The 18341-nt window shown below is 43.2% G+C and overlaps 1 protein-coding gene and 1 pseudogene across 8 annotated transcripts in view; one reads left to right on the top strand and one right to left on the bottom strand.

Annotated features, from left to right (window-relative positions):
• Window positions 1-12670, bottom strand: part of GMEB1 (glucocorticoid modulatory element binding protein 1) — a 283921-nt gene extending 271251 nt beyond the window's left edge. Inside the window, exons 1-2 of one of the 7 annotated variants that reach the window (XM_086957555.1) lie at window positions 12565-12651; window positions 10993-11038 (exon numbers count right to left, since the gene is read on the bottom strand). The gene's annotated coding sequence lies outside the window, so the exon portion shown is untranslated. Of the gene's footprint in view, window positions 1-10992; window positions 11039-12560 lie in introns of all 7 variants that reach the window. The other 6 variants (XM_086957562.1, XM_086957558.1, XM_086957556.1 and 3 more) reach the window with 6 other exon arrangements.
• Window positions 12671-14847: 2177 nt separating this feature from the next.
• Window positions 14848-17017, top strand: LOC147733007 (uncharacterized; annotated as a pseudogene). The gene has a single exon (XR_015308694.1). The product of XR_015308694.1 is annotated as an uncharacterized LOC147733007 (transcript).
• The last annotated feature ends 1324 nt before the right edge of the window (window positions 17018-18341 follow it).

Below are 18341 nucleotides of genomic sequence, written 5' to 3'. Positions count from 1 at the left end.
ATAGAGCTGATTTCTATACCATACCCCTTTTTTTCTAGGTTACCCTGATAGAGCAGGACCTTCTGGCCTGCCTCCCCACTGACCCAGAGAGGTTGTATTGTTTATCTTTATTTATTTATCTTTTCTATTACCTGTGTAGTACCGAGCACTTTTAGGTCCTGAAGAATTGCCAGTTAGGCAAGAAACATGTTGACCACTTTAGAGGGTTGAGGTAGCCCACTGTGCCCCTTACAGTCCCTATCTCCTCTCCCACCCTTTTAACCTAGGGAGCCAGCCACGCGAATAAAAGTTTTTGTGGACTGACGCACCTAATTTTAAACCACCCCACCTTCACGACTACACCTTCACCAGACCCCTCACATGCACTCAACTATTGGCTGGAACAAAAGATCTCCAAAAAAGAGCGCCTCTTCGGCGCCCGTCGGACATTGCAGCGCCAGTCTGACGAGGAGCAGGAGACCAATGATGAAGCAGGACATCTAACTAACTGGATGTGTGAGGTCTTCTAGTTCCAATAAGGGAACGTCTGTCCCCTGTCTTTGCTCTCCTCCCTTAGACACACTCATTGTTATTATTCCCCGGGGAACTTTGTACTTTTGTGATATATTTCAGAAACTACAACCATGGTTGCACTAACCAAAACTAGCTATGGAGGAGGAGAGTTTTTAACGAGCCAAAAGAAAGAGTGAACAACCCTAAATAAAACACCACAGAGTTCAGAGAGAGAGCATATACAATTCTAACGAACACACTAAAAGATGGAATGAGGTATGACCATGAGAATGTAGAAGATAAACTACATTAGATGTAGATAAAAGAATACTCCACAAACGTTGCCCACTCGTCCCAATAAAATGTTGTAAATGACTCGACCGACAGCGGGTCATTATCAGGTAAGGAGTTTATTCTTATGCCATCTAAGATGACCCGGTTCCCTCCTGGCCAGAAGTCAACTGACCAGAATGGAACCCTGCTTTGAATAACAGCGGTCATGTGGAACCCTATGACAATCAGATTCCACGTGCGGCACTAAACAAGCATAGGTTAATTACAACACAGTGTAAGAGGCAAAAGGAGACATTCCAGTTCATTTTACAAGTCTGGAGTTAAATGTTGTGCAAAAGTCAATGAAGTTAGTGACACTTAGGAGCACTTTCTCCTTCAAATGACATACTGTAAACAGCATTAATAACGTCCTAGGGCATCCCTCTGATACTGGATCCATTAATGGCATTAAAGTGGAGATGATGTGGACTATGGAGCAATGTTGACTATGTGATTAATGAGAAGCTCTTCAAAGGAAGTATGCGTTTGACTGAACCAGAAGCCAAATGCATATGGTGTGAAACCAACTGAAATGTTGGGTAATTCTGTAGGGCAATTCAGTTTCAGAGAGAATATGGCAAACGGTAAGGTCGACATTCCTGTAGTAGGAGAAACTTTTTTTGAGTTGGTCCCACCAAAAACTCTTGGGTATCAATTTAAATCCCAACACTACACGCAGCATTGAGTCAACAGTATCAAACAAGTTCCTGAAAAGCTCATAACAGATTTTCTTGATATCTTTTCTTGCAAGGTAGGCTGCCTGAAAAACTACTTCCATGGCATCAGTCCACCTTTCATCCTTCATAGACAGACCCTTAGCTGGAATGTCAGAACGACACCAAGAACACACACCCTACATTCCATGAACAAACATCAAACATTATGTAAGGATACAACAGTAGACTACATGAAAAACTACTTCCATGACATCAAACTTAAGGAAGGGATTTCGCCTTTTTCTTGTCGTGCTAGAAACATTACTTACAGTGTAAGTAATAATGTTAAGTTGGAGCTTGAAAAACTGTGCACTGAAGGCATCATTGAACAGGTGGAAGCCACGGAATGACTGCCTCCAGGGATGGTGGTGCACAAGGGAAGTGGGGAAATTAGACTTGTGTGATTGATGAGAAGTTTCCTCTTCCCAATATATCAGAAATAGTAAGTTATTTATCTGGGGCGAAATATTTCATCAGACCACCTTTTATCCTTCACAGACAGATAAAATAAAAATAAAAACCGTTGAGAAGTATAACCATCTGTTATTGAGCATTAAATATACATGGTACGTTGTGTTACTGTTGATCAGTAGCATAGCAGCCAACCCTTGTGACCGAAAGATATACAGTGGTTGTGCGTTTGTGATATAACAGCATAGAGGCACATGAAGTGTCATGAGGCTGGGGGACATGCAAGCAAGAATGATAAATGTGCTTACGAGATGCGGGCCAGGATCTGCGATGCCTGCCAATCATGCCGCTCTTAATAGCAGATACAGCTGTACGCAAAATAAAGAAAATCAAATCGTAGAATAAAGAACTTCTTTATTCAGGAAAACCAGCACAGATTTGCTAAGGTCGCGGAGCTCAGGAGATCACGACCGCTCACCTCAGTCACCGGTTGTCACTGTAAACATTCTATCCACCAACTAGGGCTCTATTCGGGGTGGAGGTATATGAATCATGGATGCTGTTGCCCTCACAGATAGAAGTGTCCAGGTCAGATCTTTCACACTCCACTCTGGGTTGTTTGCACAAGGAAAGCGCTGAAAAGTGCCACACTACCATCACAAAGAAGAGCTAAATTGCAAAAGACTTTGCACACTGATAAGGGTTGCGAGAATTTGTTCATTCCTTTACCTTTGTGGCCACTTTTTTTTAACCCTAACCACGTCTCCAATATTTAACCTTACAGGTCTGCTCCCATGTTTCTTGTCGTAACGCTCCTTGCAATTCAATTGTGCCTCCTCAAGCCAACACGTCACCTGGTCAGCCGACCAATCAACTCACTTTGCAGTCATCAACCATCCCACATTGTCTTTTGACATAGGAGTCCTATCCCTCATGAGTTCAAAAGGGCTATGGCCAGTACTGCTGCAAGTTGCGATGTGACAGGCCCACAGTGGCTTAAGGATTTCTTGTTTCCACACCAGTTTGTTATTGTTGGCCAACTGGATGAGACCCTTGATGACCCTGTTGAAACTCAACAACATCATTACCAGCAGGATGATAAATGGATGTGGTGTTATCTTGTTTCTGTCAAGATAGGTTTCAAACACCTCAGAGGTAAATTGGGGTCCATTATTGCTAACTATGGACTTAGTTAAGCCTTCTCGGGTGAAAACTTCATCAAGGAACTTTACGACACTGTGAGCATCTGGTCTGGTAACAAACCTGATCCCTGGCCATTTAGAGATATGGTCAATAAGCACTAACGTGTAAACGTGTTTGCCGTGTTCAAAAATGGGCCCCATGATATCTACTTCAATTCTCTCCCATGGTATGGTGGGACATGGAAGAGGTCTGAGTTGGACATGGGTTTTATCTGAATTGACACACTGTTCGATTTGGGGGTCTCTAGTTGGCAGAGGTAGGTACCGTTGACCAAATAGGGACCATTGCGTCTAGTCAGGGTAAGGGGGTATACTCCTAAACAAAAACCTGCTCACCCCCTTGGTAGCTTGGCACGAGCAGACAGGCGTATCTCAGAGGCAGTGTGTAAAGCATTTGTGAACACATACAGTAACCTAGTGACAACACCACAGACGGACACCACACAAGTTGTAGTATAAAAGGAAGTATTTTTATATAGACCTTAACACAAGACCACAAACAACAAAAATCCACAATACTCTACTTCAAAAATGGTAGAAATAGCTTAGTTCTCCTTAGATTTTAAAAGCAACACTAAGTTCAATGTACCTTTGGATGTGTAACGCTATACAACAAAAGTGTTGCAGGGAAGGTGATGTGTTGGTTCCTTACACGCAAGAACAGCGATGCGTTGGTTCCCTACTGCTGCGCAGGGGATGGTAATGCGTCGGTTCTTCTCTGCATTGGGGGGTGATGCGTTGGTTTCTTACCGCGCTTCCGTGGCGATGCGACCCGCAACGCCGTGATGCGATAAAGATCCGATGCAATGAAACAAAATGGTGTCTTCTTGATGCGACAACGATGCATGCACGCCAGACGGTTGTGCGGCGACTCAACGAATCGTCTGAGCAGCGACCGGCCCTGCGACACGCTTCTCCAATGACGCAACAGCATCTGCTGCGGCAGCGACACTTCTCCGGTGATGTGAGACGCTTCGGTGATGTGATGCGACAGTGGCGTCACCCTTCTTCAGTGATGCGAGGACAGCATCTGCGACACGATTCTTCGGTAATGCGTCTGCTGCGACGGCGACACTCTTCTCTGGCGATGCGATAGTGGCAACACCCTTCTTCAGTGATGAGACAACAGCAGCTGAGTCATGCTTCTTCTTCGTGAGTCACGCTTCCAGCTCCTTGCGACACACAGTCCCTCAGAAGGCCCAGCACAACAGCAGGCACTTCAAAAGAACTTAGGGGAAGCGCTGGTAAAGTCAGTTATCCCAGAGACTTCAGAAGGAGTCAATTTCCAAGCCCTCAGAGATCCTTTACAAGTTGATGAAAGTAGCACAAAGTTCCTTTCTCCTTTCTTTGACAGTCAGGCAACCACTGCAGGCCAATCCCCCAAATAGCATTCAGCTTAGGGCTAGTCTTCTCCTTCAGTTTCTCTCTGGTTCCTCCCCTCAGCAAAGGTTTTTCTGGTTTCCCAAAAGTGATCTTACGTTCTGGGGTCTTGGTCCCCATATTTATACTAGTAAATCCTTTGTCCTCTGAAGGCAGAGGGTCCTGTACCCAGTCCAAACCAGTTGTGTTCAGTCCTGGGGCACTTTGTTGACAAGACTCCTTCTTTCCTTTGACAGTGTGGGCCAGGGACATCAGACGCACCACATGAGGTGGAGCCAGCATTGTGGAAGGCAGGCACAGCCCTATTCAGGTCCCAGGTGCAACTCCTCCCACCCATCCATCTACATGCAGATAGCTCTATTCAGCCTTGTGCTGACTCGCCCTGCCTACAGAAATCCCCCAGCCCCTGTCACTCAAACTCCAGACAAGGAATACACAACCTAGCAGAGGCAGGCTTGGACAGTTAGGCAAGAAAATACCTATTTTCTAAAAGTGGTATTTTAAAAACACAGAATGTTAAAAACAACTTCACTAAAAGATGTTTTGTATCATTCGGAGTTCAGGCATACTAAACTCGAATAATCATAAGGTGTTATAATCAAACTGCCCATTCCGGCCTATTGGGGAAAAGTGAAAAACGAAAATGGCTGTAATTCACTACCAGGACATGCCACACACATCAAGACATGTCCTACCTTTTACCTAAAATGCACCCTGCCCATGGGCCTACCTTAGGGATGACATATGTAGAAAAGGGAAGGTTCAGGGACGACTGGCAAGTGGGTCCACTTGCCCAGTCAACATGGCAGTACCAGACTGCACACAGGCTCTGCAATGGCAGACCTTAGACACACTTTACAGGCTGCTTCTGTGGATGGCACAACCAGTGCTGCAAGCCCACCAGCAGCATTTGATTTACAAGTCCTGGGCACACTCAGTGCACTGTACTAGGGCCTGACAAGTAAACCAAACCAGCCAATCAAGAAGTCACTAATTGATACATCAATGTACCATATGGAGAGCATATGCACTTTAGCACTGATCAGCAGTGATTAAGTGCCCAGAGTCATAAAACAGTCAACAACAGGTCAGAAAAAATACAGGAGGAAGGCAAAAAGTTCAGGGATGACCCTGCAAAAAGGGCCAAGTCCAACACACACAAAGTACAATCTCTGACTATTCTTTTAACAGCCATGTTGATCCCTGGCCACCAATACCAATTCTTCATCTACGCTTGGTCTTGCCAATGCCCAAATGACCCTCATGACAATTTTTTTTTTTAAATCCATCTGATCACAACGTATTAACTACATGAACAGTGACTGTTTTTTTAGTTGGAACCACAATGAATATATAATCACTATTTGTTCTGCAAGTTCGTTTTGTTCAATTTCAGTTATGTATATCTCGCACATTTTATGATCACTGGAGTATAGAACATCAATTGGTCTCTTTTGAATGTTCATATATCTGTTCACAGTTTACAGGGTGTTGCACATGTAAAGAGAATTATGGGAGGTGTAGTTTTGGAGAGGAAAGAGGAATTAAAGTTAGGACACCGGAAAGGGGCATGGGTGCATGATATTCAATTAGATGCAATTCAGTTGAGGTGATCAACTTAATTGAAGACAGTGGCGCGAAACGGAATGTTTAAATAGCGCAGCTAGCGGCCTCAGAGGTGTTTAAGAGCGTGATGAGTGTTGCAGCACAGACGGTGTGCCGGTAGTGTTTGAAAGTAAGTAGGTTGGAGTTCTTTGAGAATTCTGGAAGATGTAATTATTGGATGAAGGGAAAGGAGGGGTGTTCGGTGAAAGGATTTGGGGAAAGCATTTATTCAACAAAGGGTGTGAGGTGCATGTGTTGTTTTAGACAAATGGGGTGTTTAGTGTTTACTCACCAACACGAATATATGGGCAGGTTTCACATCGAGGAAGGAGCAGGGGAGGTTATCGCGTTCGGTAAACTCTGCACGTTTATAGAATAAACACTGAGGGTCAGGGGTTAGTTTATCATGTATCGGGTGAGATCAGGAAAATTCACAATGTTAAAATGATTTGTGGGGAAAACTCATGACAGCGTTGCAGTATGGAGGACTAACATGGGCTTTTCTTTATCTTTTTAATCTTAACAGCTTCCCCTGACGAAGAGCTAAAAAAGGCTTGAAATGCATTGGGAATATGATTATAGCTGTTGTCATGAATTATATGTCCTTAACGTGAAGTAGTACGCGGCCTGGATTGGCACAACTATTTTATGTGAATCTAAAGGATATTTGGACTGTTTCATTGTGCATAAGTAAAACAAGTGTGACTACATGTTGGAAAAATGCGGAATAAAAACAAACATTAATCAAAACAAGGTTGTGACGTGCTCTGTAGAAGCTGTGCGATTGGTTTTGCACGAGAGTTCTGCTGCAAAGCATCGATTTCATAGTTTTTTTTCCAGACCAGCCACTACAAAGCATACCCAGCACATCACGTACAACTGTATCTTTGGTTTGCTCAAGCTTCCATTCATTCATAGATTTGTGTATGTTGGCAATGCACAACTCTTCCACATCCTCATTGTTTAAAGGAATAGAGGTATGAATTGACATGGGACTCAAAAAAAATAATAAGCAACCACATTTTTGACACCCGGCACGTACTGGACCACGTAATTGAAATCAAATAAGCGACCTGATAATCGTGCAAGCCTGGGAGAAGTTGCGAATAAACCTTTAGTGGCAAACACTTTTGTAAGTGGTTTGTGGTCGCTGCGTAAAGTGACCTTATTCATCCAAACAAATTGGCGGAAGTGTTCCAGTCACCAAACGCATGCTAGTGCCTCCAGCTCTATGATGGAGTATTTTTCCTCCGTAGGAGTCAAAGAGCGGGACGCAAAAGCAAAATCAACCCCTCTGGCATTCTTTTGTGTACGGACCGCACCAAGTCCTTTACCACTGGCATCAGTTGTGATGGTATTTTCGAACAAGGGGTCAAAGCCACCTGCACTCTTATTTTACCATCGTTATTAGTGGTTTACAGTACCTGAAGCACTGTATGGCAGTGAATGAAATCTGAGGAGTTTACAGTAAAAACGCAGTTCTTTTGTCAGTCATACCTTCTTGACAGTCGAACTGTCAGCCAACGGATCCCGCGTGCACCAACTGACAGCTCTTCCTGCGCTCTGCATTCCATGCTCCTGCTCAGCTGAAGCAACTGTTGCTGACGTTGCCTGGATAAGATGCACACAGGAGAACGCAAACTGGCTCCATATTGGATACTCTACTTTATCCTATGGTCTTCGTTACAGTCTTTAGTGCATATGCGCTACGTATGTCAATGTGGCGCCATCTTTGGACTCCGGGAGACAGATTTCATTGCGCGTATTGCATAACTTACACGCATTGTCCCTCATCCTCATCGGATCTATAGGGCGATGGAATTTATCAAAGATCGTATCATCCTAAGGAGGTATATTGCATGAGTGCTCGTCTACGTTGATGGGCACAACTTTGCAGATTCTACAGTTTTCAATCGCCTGTCACTTTAAGGTTTGTGTTCTATTTTACTTCCCTACTTCTGTTGCCTCATTTGTGACTCCGTACTGTTCTGCTCATCGCGCTTTTGTTCTAACTTTTGTGCTCTCTTGCACTGATGGGCACAGCATGACAGCATTCTTCAGTACCTGTCTCTGGGCAGATTCTTCCTATACCACAGTTACATAGCTTTCATTTTAGAGCTTCTGTTGCCAGTATCCAATGTTAATCTTCACTTTCAATGGTGTTAATGTGTGGATGCAAATATATATTTTTTCACAGTATCGTACTTATTTTGGTACTGCATAGCTCCTACATTTCCACTTGGTTACCCACCCCCTCTCCTTTCAAACTAAAATGCCGTCTGGGTACTTATGGAATTCATTGCCTCCACAGACATTCCTATCAGTGGAGGGAGAGCAAGTACGTAAGTGGGAGGAGTGGAGAGAGTACTTCACGACTAGATGTCTACGTTTGATAATGACGAAGAATTCACTGCGGACAAAAATTTTAAAATACTCTTACATTGTTTGGGGGCAAGTGGTATCAAAGAGTACAGTAGTATAAATAGGAAAGTTAGAGCAGCAGATGATGGTGATCTATACTCCAATGCCATTGATGACCTTAACACTTACTATGAAATTAAATTAAATGAAATAGGTTATTTGAATGGGCGCACAGCTACTCAGGCTAGAGTGTCCTGGCGCCTAGATAGCGGGGAGGAAAAGAGTGAGAAGGACCCAGATTAATGATTAAAAAGCAAAAGTTTTCACATTTTTCCTAAAGGAAAGTAGGTCTGTATTTAGCCTAAGGGCCACCGGAAGGCTGTTCCCCAATTTCGCACCTAGGAAAGCAAATGATCTGCCACCCGTCCGCGTCAGGTGAATCCTGGGCACACAGCTCAAGTTGGTGTTGGAAGAGCGCAACGGTCTAGTGGTAGTGTAGTGGTTGACCCATTTGATTAGGTAGCCAGCTCCTACGTTGTGGAAAGCTTTAAAGAAGATGGTAAGAGCCTTAAAGTTTGTCCGTTCTTTTATACGAAGCCAATGTAGCGATGTAAGGATCCGAGTTATGTTAGATCTGGGTTTATGTTTAAAAAGGTCTCTAGCCACAGCGTTTTGGACCACCTGTAAGCGCTGGATCAGGGATTTAAGAAGACCCAGGTACAGGCAATTGGCATAATCAAGCTTTGAGGTCACCATTGCCTGCAGTAAGATCTTTCTGCTTTTCAGCGGCAGTATTGGCAATCATTTTTTTAGCATTCGTAGGATTCTAAAGCACGAGCCAATAAGATTTTGAATCGGAGGTCGCATGGAAAGGGTTTTAGCTAACACGATTACTAGGTTTTTGGCGTTCTCCTTTTCTACAGTTGGGGGTAGCAGATCCTCAGGCCAGCAGGAGCGCCACTCAGGGGTTTCCGGACTTCCGAAGAAAACCACTTCAGTTTTGTCCGGATTGCACTTAAGCTGATCAATCCTAAACTAGTTAAACACCTTTTGAGACATAAACCCACAGTGTGTGTCGCTGTTGACAGGTACAGGTTTTTCCACAGAAAACACGGTAAGGAGGAGTCTATGGATGATTATGTCTCAGTCTAGAAAAATCTCGCCATTACTCATCTTTTTGGAGATTTGCACGACAAGATGATCAAGGTTCAGATTGTTATGTAGGGGTCTAACACTAATATTCAGGAGAATCTTTTGGCCAAGGGTGAATCCCCTTTACAAACCATTATGGATGTAGCCAGGTGGGCAGAGCTTACTGGCAGGTGTGCCAAGACAGTCCTTTCTGATAACAGAGGAAAAAAAGAGGAAGGTACTGTGGCCAAGGTGGTTGAATCTAGATCTGTAGCAAAACAGGGCAAGAAACACAGTGGTATAAAACCTGTTACCAGTAAGATGCGGGCAGCGACAGGAGAAGTTGCTACAGATGCGGTAGTTTTAACCATTTAGCAAACAACAAGAAATGCCCAGCTAGGAAAGTAAAATGCTCCTTTTTTCGGAACGATGGGGCACTTCCAAAAAGTATGTCAGAAAAGGTCTTCAAGCTAGGTCAAATTGGTGGTGTTGGATGATTATTTAACTAACAACACATCTGACAAAGATGAAGTGAATATGTATGGACTTAACATTGAAGACAATTGCGTTTTGCAAATTAATGATCCGCAGACTACCAAGTCTAAGAAACCAGTGAGTGATATGTCAATTGGTGGAGTAGACATAAGTATAGTTGCAGATTCTGAGTCTCCCTATACTATAGTAAACAGTAAAGGTTGGGAGGAAAATTTGTGCCACACCTGGGCCAACCGTTGGAAAAAACAGACACTGCCATCAAAACGTTTACAGGGGATTCCATCTAAGTGTGGTTTTAGAAGCTCAATTTCTCTTCAAGGGAAGAGAGTCTTTAGGCAAACTATATATCATTGGTTAGCCCTTCCGTCTTGGGGTGGATGGACCAAGGTAGCCTGAGTATTATACTTGATCCCAGTAGATCTGATCCCGTCCTAGTCATTCAAAATGAGGAGGAATTCAGCAAGGGCTTATTAAGCACGTTTCCTAAAGTCTTCTCAGGGAAGATTGGTGCGTTGAGTGGTTACAAGCACAAAATTTGAGTAAAGTCTAGTGACATTCCAGTTGTTCGTAAGGTCCGAAATATACCCTTCGCAGTCAAAGATGAGATCAGAGTACAACTGGATAAACTACGTGAAGATGATATTCGCCAAAAGTGTACAAATAAAGAAAGCCAACTTCTTTATTCAGGAAAACCAACACAGATTCAGCTATGGTCGCGGAGCTCAGGAGGTCACAACAGCTCACCTCAGTCACCAGCTGTCACGGTCAACATTCTAGAACGGACAGCTGATGACCTGAGAGAGCTACGGTGTCCCTGTAAGGACTCAAGTATACAGATCATAGCAGCTATAGTAAATAAGACATACCTGTATATTGGCCAAGGGGTCCCGTTTGTTCCTTCGTGTGTTCTTTCTGTAGAACCCAGGCAAAAGCGACGGATGAGTCAGGCAAACAATCCTTTATGTCAAGCTCCCCACTACATTAACCACCCACGTTGGCTCCAACCTTACATATCATCCCAGGTCAAACAGGATTACTTTAGAAGCCATCCCAGAGTCATTGGATGATCATCCAACTACCTTAGAAGTCATTTACACGTCATCAGACATCATCAAGCTCTTGAAGTCATCAGCAAGCTGCAGAAGCTCAGCCTGATGATTTGAGGATGACTTGAAAATGAGTATCTGATGACTTTAGTAGGTGTCATTATTCGTGATGATTAAAGGATGACTTGAAAATTAGTATCTGCTGACTTCAGAAGGTGTCATTATTCCTGATGATCTGAGGATGACTTGTAAATGACTCTCCGATACCTTTACAAGATGACATTATTCCTGATGACTTTGGGGTGATTTGAAAATAAGCATCTGAATACTTCAAAGGTACTATGGTGTTTTCAATAAGATGTTTTTGCGTCTGGTGATTTAACAGCAATTGTTTGTCTATTTAAAGAGCACATCCACCACTTTGGTTTCAGTTTTCCAGAAAAATGCAAACTGTTGGATGATTGCACAATGAATTGCAGATAAACGTCTGACCTCCTGCAGCTGGGAGCCCCAAAACCCAAACACACCCTGAACCCCCAAATTAACCCTTGCACCCCAAAATCCAAACACACCCTGAACCCCAATATTACCCTTGCACCCCAAAACCCAAACACACCCTGAACCCCCAAATTAACCCTTGCACCCCAAACCCACCCTAAACCCTAAAATTAACCCTGGCACCCCAAAGTCCCAAACACACCCTGAACCCCCAAATTAACCCTTGCACACCAAACCCAAACACACCCTAAACCCTAATAACCCTTGTGCCCTAAAACCCAAACACACCCTAAACCCTAAAATTAACCCTGGCACCCCAAAACCCAAACACAACAACCCCCAAATTAACCCTTGCACCCCAAAACCCAAACACACCCTGAACCCCCAAATTAACCCTTGCACACCAAACACAAACACACCCTAAACCCTAATATTAACCCATGTACCCTAAAACCAAAACACACCCTAAAATTAACCCTCGCACCCCAAACCCAAACATGCTCTAAACCCTTAAATTACACCTGGCCCCCCATAACACAAACCCACCCTCAACCCTAAAATGACCATGTACGCCTTAAAATCCAAAAGCCCTACAAACCCCCAAACTTTTTATGAATGCGGAATGCCGGGAGGCGCTGCTGTGATATGATACTTTCTGTACCCCCAGGCTGCACTTCCTTCTTAGAGTATTTCCATAAACACATTGTTTAGTGGAATCCGATTGTTAGACTCTTTAAACAACTGCGGACAGACCTGCTCATGACCCGAGGAATAGGTCTTGCAAAGGAAAACAAGCTTTGTCGTCATGGTGACTGCCGAATTCACTCCATCACAATACTAAAATACATTTATAAAAAGCACAGCTGCCTCGAACACAATGCCAAAATCACCTACTGTAAACCATCAGTCTGCCGGATGGCTGGGACTCGAACCGCAGATCCTCATTGGAGAGCAGCTCCCTCACCTTTTCATATACCGGAAGCCAGTGGCTTCCTCTAGCAAAAGCCTACGCACATCCGGGAGCGCCGGAACTGACGTCATTGTTCTGAGGCAAGAACGAAGACTGCCGTGAGTGCAATGGCCATTAAAGGGATAGATGGATTTGCATCGGTCTCTTTATTTTTCCAACTCCCATTTTCTTCATCGATTCCAGCGTATACTCAGGTTAGTGCTGCAGCTGTTAAAAAAGAGCAGCATCGATCCTCCGCTCTCGGTCCCAGCTGCTCAATTTCCGTACCAGACCAGCTTCCTCATTTTTCGGAAAGCACGAGTTTTCATTAAGGGGGCAAATTCAGACACAGCTCCCTTCATGTGTATGCTTCGTACGTGTTAAAATGAATTCCTGCGTTGCAATGTGTGTGTATTATGTGTGTTTGATGTTTGTCTGTATCAGCCTGCCTGCTTGTTTAATATGCACCTTTTGTGTTTGAGCATGTGTATTTCTGTGTATGTGTCACGTAGTGCGTGCCTGTTTAAGTTGTGGAAAATTGCAAAAAGCCTAAAAAATGTGTTTTACAGCAAGTTCTTCGCCGTAAGGTAAAATAAATTACTGCCCGTATATTGTAGGTCCCATGTTGGTTCCAAGTGCACCTGCGTGTATTCAAGATTCTCGACCAAATGGAACAGTTTTCGATCGACTGAAAAGTTGTCAATCAAAGAAGGCTAAACACATTTATTTATGTGAATATTGTATATTGTTGAGCATTACTTGTGTCCTTGCAACTTGTAATTACTAAAACATTGGCAGTTTTCATGGATGCGTTTCAAAGCATAAGGATAAATGCTTCAAATAACTTAGCAGTTGTAATGCTGGTTCCTTATTTTGTTTGCTATTTGTGTAATTGAGAGGCCTGGTTGCCTGTGGAGATTGAGGTTTAAGCCCTATTTAGGAAACGTAGTCCGACGCATTCCAACATCTTGCAATATCTACTTTCGCAAAACAGGCGATCATTTTGGTTTCGTTCCATGTGCATGCAATGTTTTTAACTCGTTTGTATATATTATTGAGATGGGGCCAATTACGTATTCCCTGTTTGCGCTAATTTACCTTGTAAAAAACAGAGAGGTACCCCTTGTGTAGGCCAAGGGAAATAGGGTTATTCAACCTAGGTAAGAGAAAGGGTTCCCTTAAGGCACATATAGAGACAGGTATAAAATAATGTACCTTATGACTTAACAAATACATACAACAAAATATGGAAAAGTTAAAAATTCATTTATTAGAATATATTAAAAAACAATCAATAGGGATAACTAAACTAAATCCCTGAACTAAAACAAGATAAAATTGAAACAATACATATAATTGCGACCTGCACAATTACAAGCAGACAGAACAGTTACAACATATATTTGTTGGATACAGGTTTGTATATTCTTTCTCCGCTCTAATATCCCCAGAGTAGTATCACTACCAAATCAGCGTATCTATTATGGTGTTGGAGACTTGAATTATACGCTTTAGGTTGCGTCGACGCGTTTCGGTGATAACTCCTTATTATGATCACCTTTATCAAGACATAAATTTTGTCTGCCAGAACCAGAGGGTATGTAAAAATCGCCCTAGGAGTAAATGTCATGCAGAAAATTAGCAACATTTTTAACTCAGTGGACTTATAGCATTACTGTAGTTAATACGTGGAAAAAATCACAACATATTTACAATTCATTGTCTTCTGTCATCTCTATTACTTATGTTGATTACAATGGACACCATTTTCTCTAGGTTAACATGTGCATTTTTTCAAAATATTAGAAAAACAGAGAAATAAGTAAATAGTTTTTGTGATTAATTAATCCAATAATGGACAGTAAAAATGAACATGCATGTCCCCACATATGCCTTGGATTGCTCCCCAGAGACAAATGTAACACTTATGAAAAGGACTGAAACGTTTAGCTTGTGGCACTACTATAAGGCAGCCATTTTTGGATAAACTATTTTATTTAGGCAACTTTTTTTCAGGAGGTTCAAGTTCAGGCTTACAATGTGTACTGTCTATTAAGGAAAACTTACTTACTTGGTTATGGATAGATTGTACATTTGTCCTTTATTATCAATACCTCTTTATTTATATATTATGGCTAGAGCGTGAAGATATATTGCAAGTGGTCAATGTGTTCTTTTCTGTTTTGATGTTAATATATATTTTTTTCTCTTGCTTTTTTTTAGTGAAGAAACAGTGTCTTAATGATTCAGGATATTTTTCAAGAGATAATTGCAAGCTTTTCTGGCACGACAGAGGGTCTAAAACAGGTGTTACTTCAAAGGGCACTGGAGAAAAAGCAGATGTTAATGGACTGTGGCAATCGGGGAAGCGCTGGTAGAGTTAAGAGGGTGTTACGCGAACTACAAGAGGAATAAATTGCAGACAAAAGATGCAAGGACAAAAAAGCCAAGCAGAGTGGACTGGATTATATAAGAGTTGGTAACAAAGCTCATGCTGAAAGCACAACTTCTCAGCCTGGTGATGCAAGTTCGCGGATGAATTTGCAGAAACTTGAAAACCTGGCAATTTTAGCAGGGATGGCTAGTGTCCTTCATCAAAAATCCACAACTAAAAATGATTCATCAGACCGTGAAAATGAACTTGTCTTGGAGTCTCCGCTTAAATCCAAATATCAAGGGCAAAAACATGCCTCCCTTTCACCACGTCATCCTAGAGTAATCAACACTCATTCTGAAAATATAATGGGGCCAGTCTGATGTAATCAATAGCCATCCTGAAGCTGTCATAGGATCATCCAGGAAAAATCCACACTCGTCCAGAAATTGTCATGGGATCGTTCCAGAGTAATCAAATTCCATCCTGGAGCGGTTATAGGACTGTCCTGGAATAATTGACAGTCAAACTTAAATTAGCTAGAACCCATCTTGGAGTAATTATCCCTCATCCTGAAGTTGTCAGTTAGTATTCGTGGAGTTGTAAAAGGTAATCACTCCCTGCCAGTAGAAGTCATCAGAACACCATCATACTGTAGTTTTTGTGATGAGTCCAGGTTCGTCATCATATTTAAATTTTTTTGTCCTACAGGCATACTTCAGGATGGCTTGGGATGACTTCCCCAGATAATTGCAGGAATAGCCTGACTGTAATCATCAGATGAGTCCAGAATGACTCCAGGATGATCTTCCTTTTTGACATGGGATATGACCAGCCCACTGGCATTTAAAGCTGCTTAATATGAACGAAACCTACATAATTGAACAAAATCTTCCATTACCCAGCTGCACATTCGGGAAAGTCATTAACACACCAGCGAAATGAAACTCAACATAAAACATCCCGTCCGGTCTGCAAAGCAGTTTTACGTTCTTCACCCTCTAAAATTCGATGGATACGTTTTCCACTTCCATCATCTCCAAAATCACCTATGCATCTCACGACCCCATCGCGGACTCAATTAACAATATTTTTAAGATATATAACCTTTAGTTTTTCACATACGCAAATAATCAACACCCTCCCCTCTGTTGCTTTCCGAGTTCCGCCGTAAATAATATAGCAAGATTAACTGGACACACAAACATTTATTACAGGTCCGTCCACATGATCAAAATGACTTACAGTTGTTCGCCTTTTACCCTCAACAGCCTGACCGCCTTATATACACGTGAGTACTTTTCTAACAATCACCAACAGCTTCCACTACATCACAGAGCTACTGTCTGGAAGCTTCGCCAATCTGCTTAAATTAATCCGAATTCTATCTAGACGAGGCATGTCAACCCAAGATAATTTTCTTTCTGCACATTTTAGATTTCAGCACATGTGAAATTTAAGCACAGCCTCCCTCCGATCCACTCGCTAACAATCCTGAAACATTTACACACTTTCTGATCATGCAATTTTAAAACTAAACTATTCAAGGGAATAAGGTGGCTACCTAGCAGCCACTAAACACACACCATCCGTGAATTAAGTCTAGTGTGGTTGTCCGTTGTTGATCTTTTAACGGATGAAGTTTGTCCGTAATTTCAGCACTTCCGGGTCGAGCAACAGCCAATCCCTTGGCATAGTTTATTAACAAACTAGTCGGGGACAGAGGCAGTGGTGATATTGTAAGGTGACCTGGGATTTGAGCATCGGCGGCACATCAAACCAATCCTATTGCACAGCTCAGAATTCTGAAGTGATCATTGGCTGTGGCGTTCGCACGTGCTCAGGCGGTTTATAAACACAGCTTGGGACAAGCTAGGGTTATGGGGGGGAATGATCGGTGAATAAATCAAATCTGGGCATAAGCTTTACTCGTCGATGACAGCTTAATATCCACCCGGTTAATCACTTCTAAACTCACGCTTGCCATTGGGTGGAGAGTGAAGACAAAATGGACTGTGCAGCAATAGCGGCAGTGTGGAAATACGTCGTAGAGCTGACCCCCATAGGACCAGAGGGAGTGTTGGTCGGTTCAGGTGGTAGGCTTTTGAATAAAGTATGTATGGTTGGATGCATTGTCCGGTTAGACAGGGTATGCTAGACGGGTGATGGTGGTTGCTGTCCTAGTTTCTGGGGCAGATTGCGGTTCGATGACTGATGTATGTAATTTTGCCGGTGGCGGGCAGTAAATTATATTTGGCCCTGTGTGTTGTGGTGAAATCCCTCCCTCACTTACGTGCAGGGGGCTATTTATTTGATCACTGACTAGCGCAAGGCCATACCAACATCCGCAGGGGATATTGTGGTAAAGAAGTCGTTTTACTCGTTAGCTGGATTAAGTATTTATTTGAGGAGAAGCAGTAGAGAACAACCCAAACGCCTGCTGACCAGCTCCAACGGAATATCAGAGAACATGGAGCGTGGAGCCAGAGCAAGCACATTCTGAAATGCAGGAGATACAGAAACATAGAGGAATCAAACCAATCAAAGCATATGTAGAGGTGGGGGGTCCCCAATGATGACACGACTCGTGGCTGGTTTGCAACTAGATTTATTTATTATTTGCGCACTACTCGGAGAGCGCCGAGCCTGCTGCATGTCTCTCTGTGGCTCCGGCACCTCAATCTCGCGCTCAACGCGCGTGACCTAAAATGGCCGCCGTTCTCGCTACGCGGCGACGTAGCGTGACCACTAGAGCACCGACTCTACATATCTTCCCCTTTTTATACCATTTGGATAAATAGTCTTTGGGGTTACCGTCCATCACCCATCTCATAGTCCCGGAACCTAAAAGGTCTCACCACCAATCACCCCCCCCTTGTACATCTTACCGGGGTGGACGTCACTTCTCTTACGCCAGCCGTCGTGGACTCCCTCTCTCTACCTTCTTGACTACCCGGACTCTCTCTGCAAGTCGGCGCTCTCCTCTCTCGACTCTGTGTCTCTGTTCTGGGTGTTTCACTGCCTCTTTGCTCCAACTCTGGATCAGCGCCCTCCCTGTCTACTTCCTGGGTGAGGTGCTTATTCTCTGATGCACTCTGATCTGCCCCTCCTTGTTCCCAATCTTCAGGAGTCCATTGTACTATCTTATTGCATCGGGCCATGCGGTCCTGGGACCACACGGTCCCATCGCTCAACAGCGCTGCACGCTCATAAACCTCTTTGACTTGGAGGGGTCGGCTGTATTTACTGTCTCCCTTTCTCTGCAGCACTGCTAGCTTGACCCTCACCCATTCTCCTTCTTCCAATGACGTGTCCTTTACATTTTTTCTTTTGTTATAATGTTCAGTG

Source organism: Lissotriton vulgaris, chromosome 2_1, assembly GCF_964263255.1.
Source record: "Lissotriton vulgaris chromosome 2_1, aLisVul1.2, whole genome shotgun sequence".
NCBI classification, from domain to species: Eukaryota; Metazoa; Chordata; class Amphibia; order Caudata; family Salamandridae; genus Lissotriton; species Lissotriton vulgaris.
The sequence above is the reverse complement of the archived record's forward strand: the minus strand, read 5'-3'. Positions and strand labels throughout refer to the sequence as shown.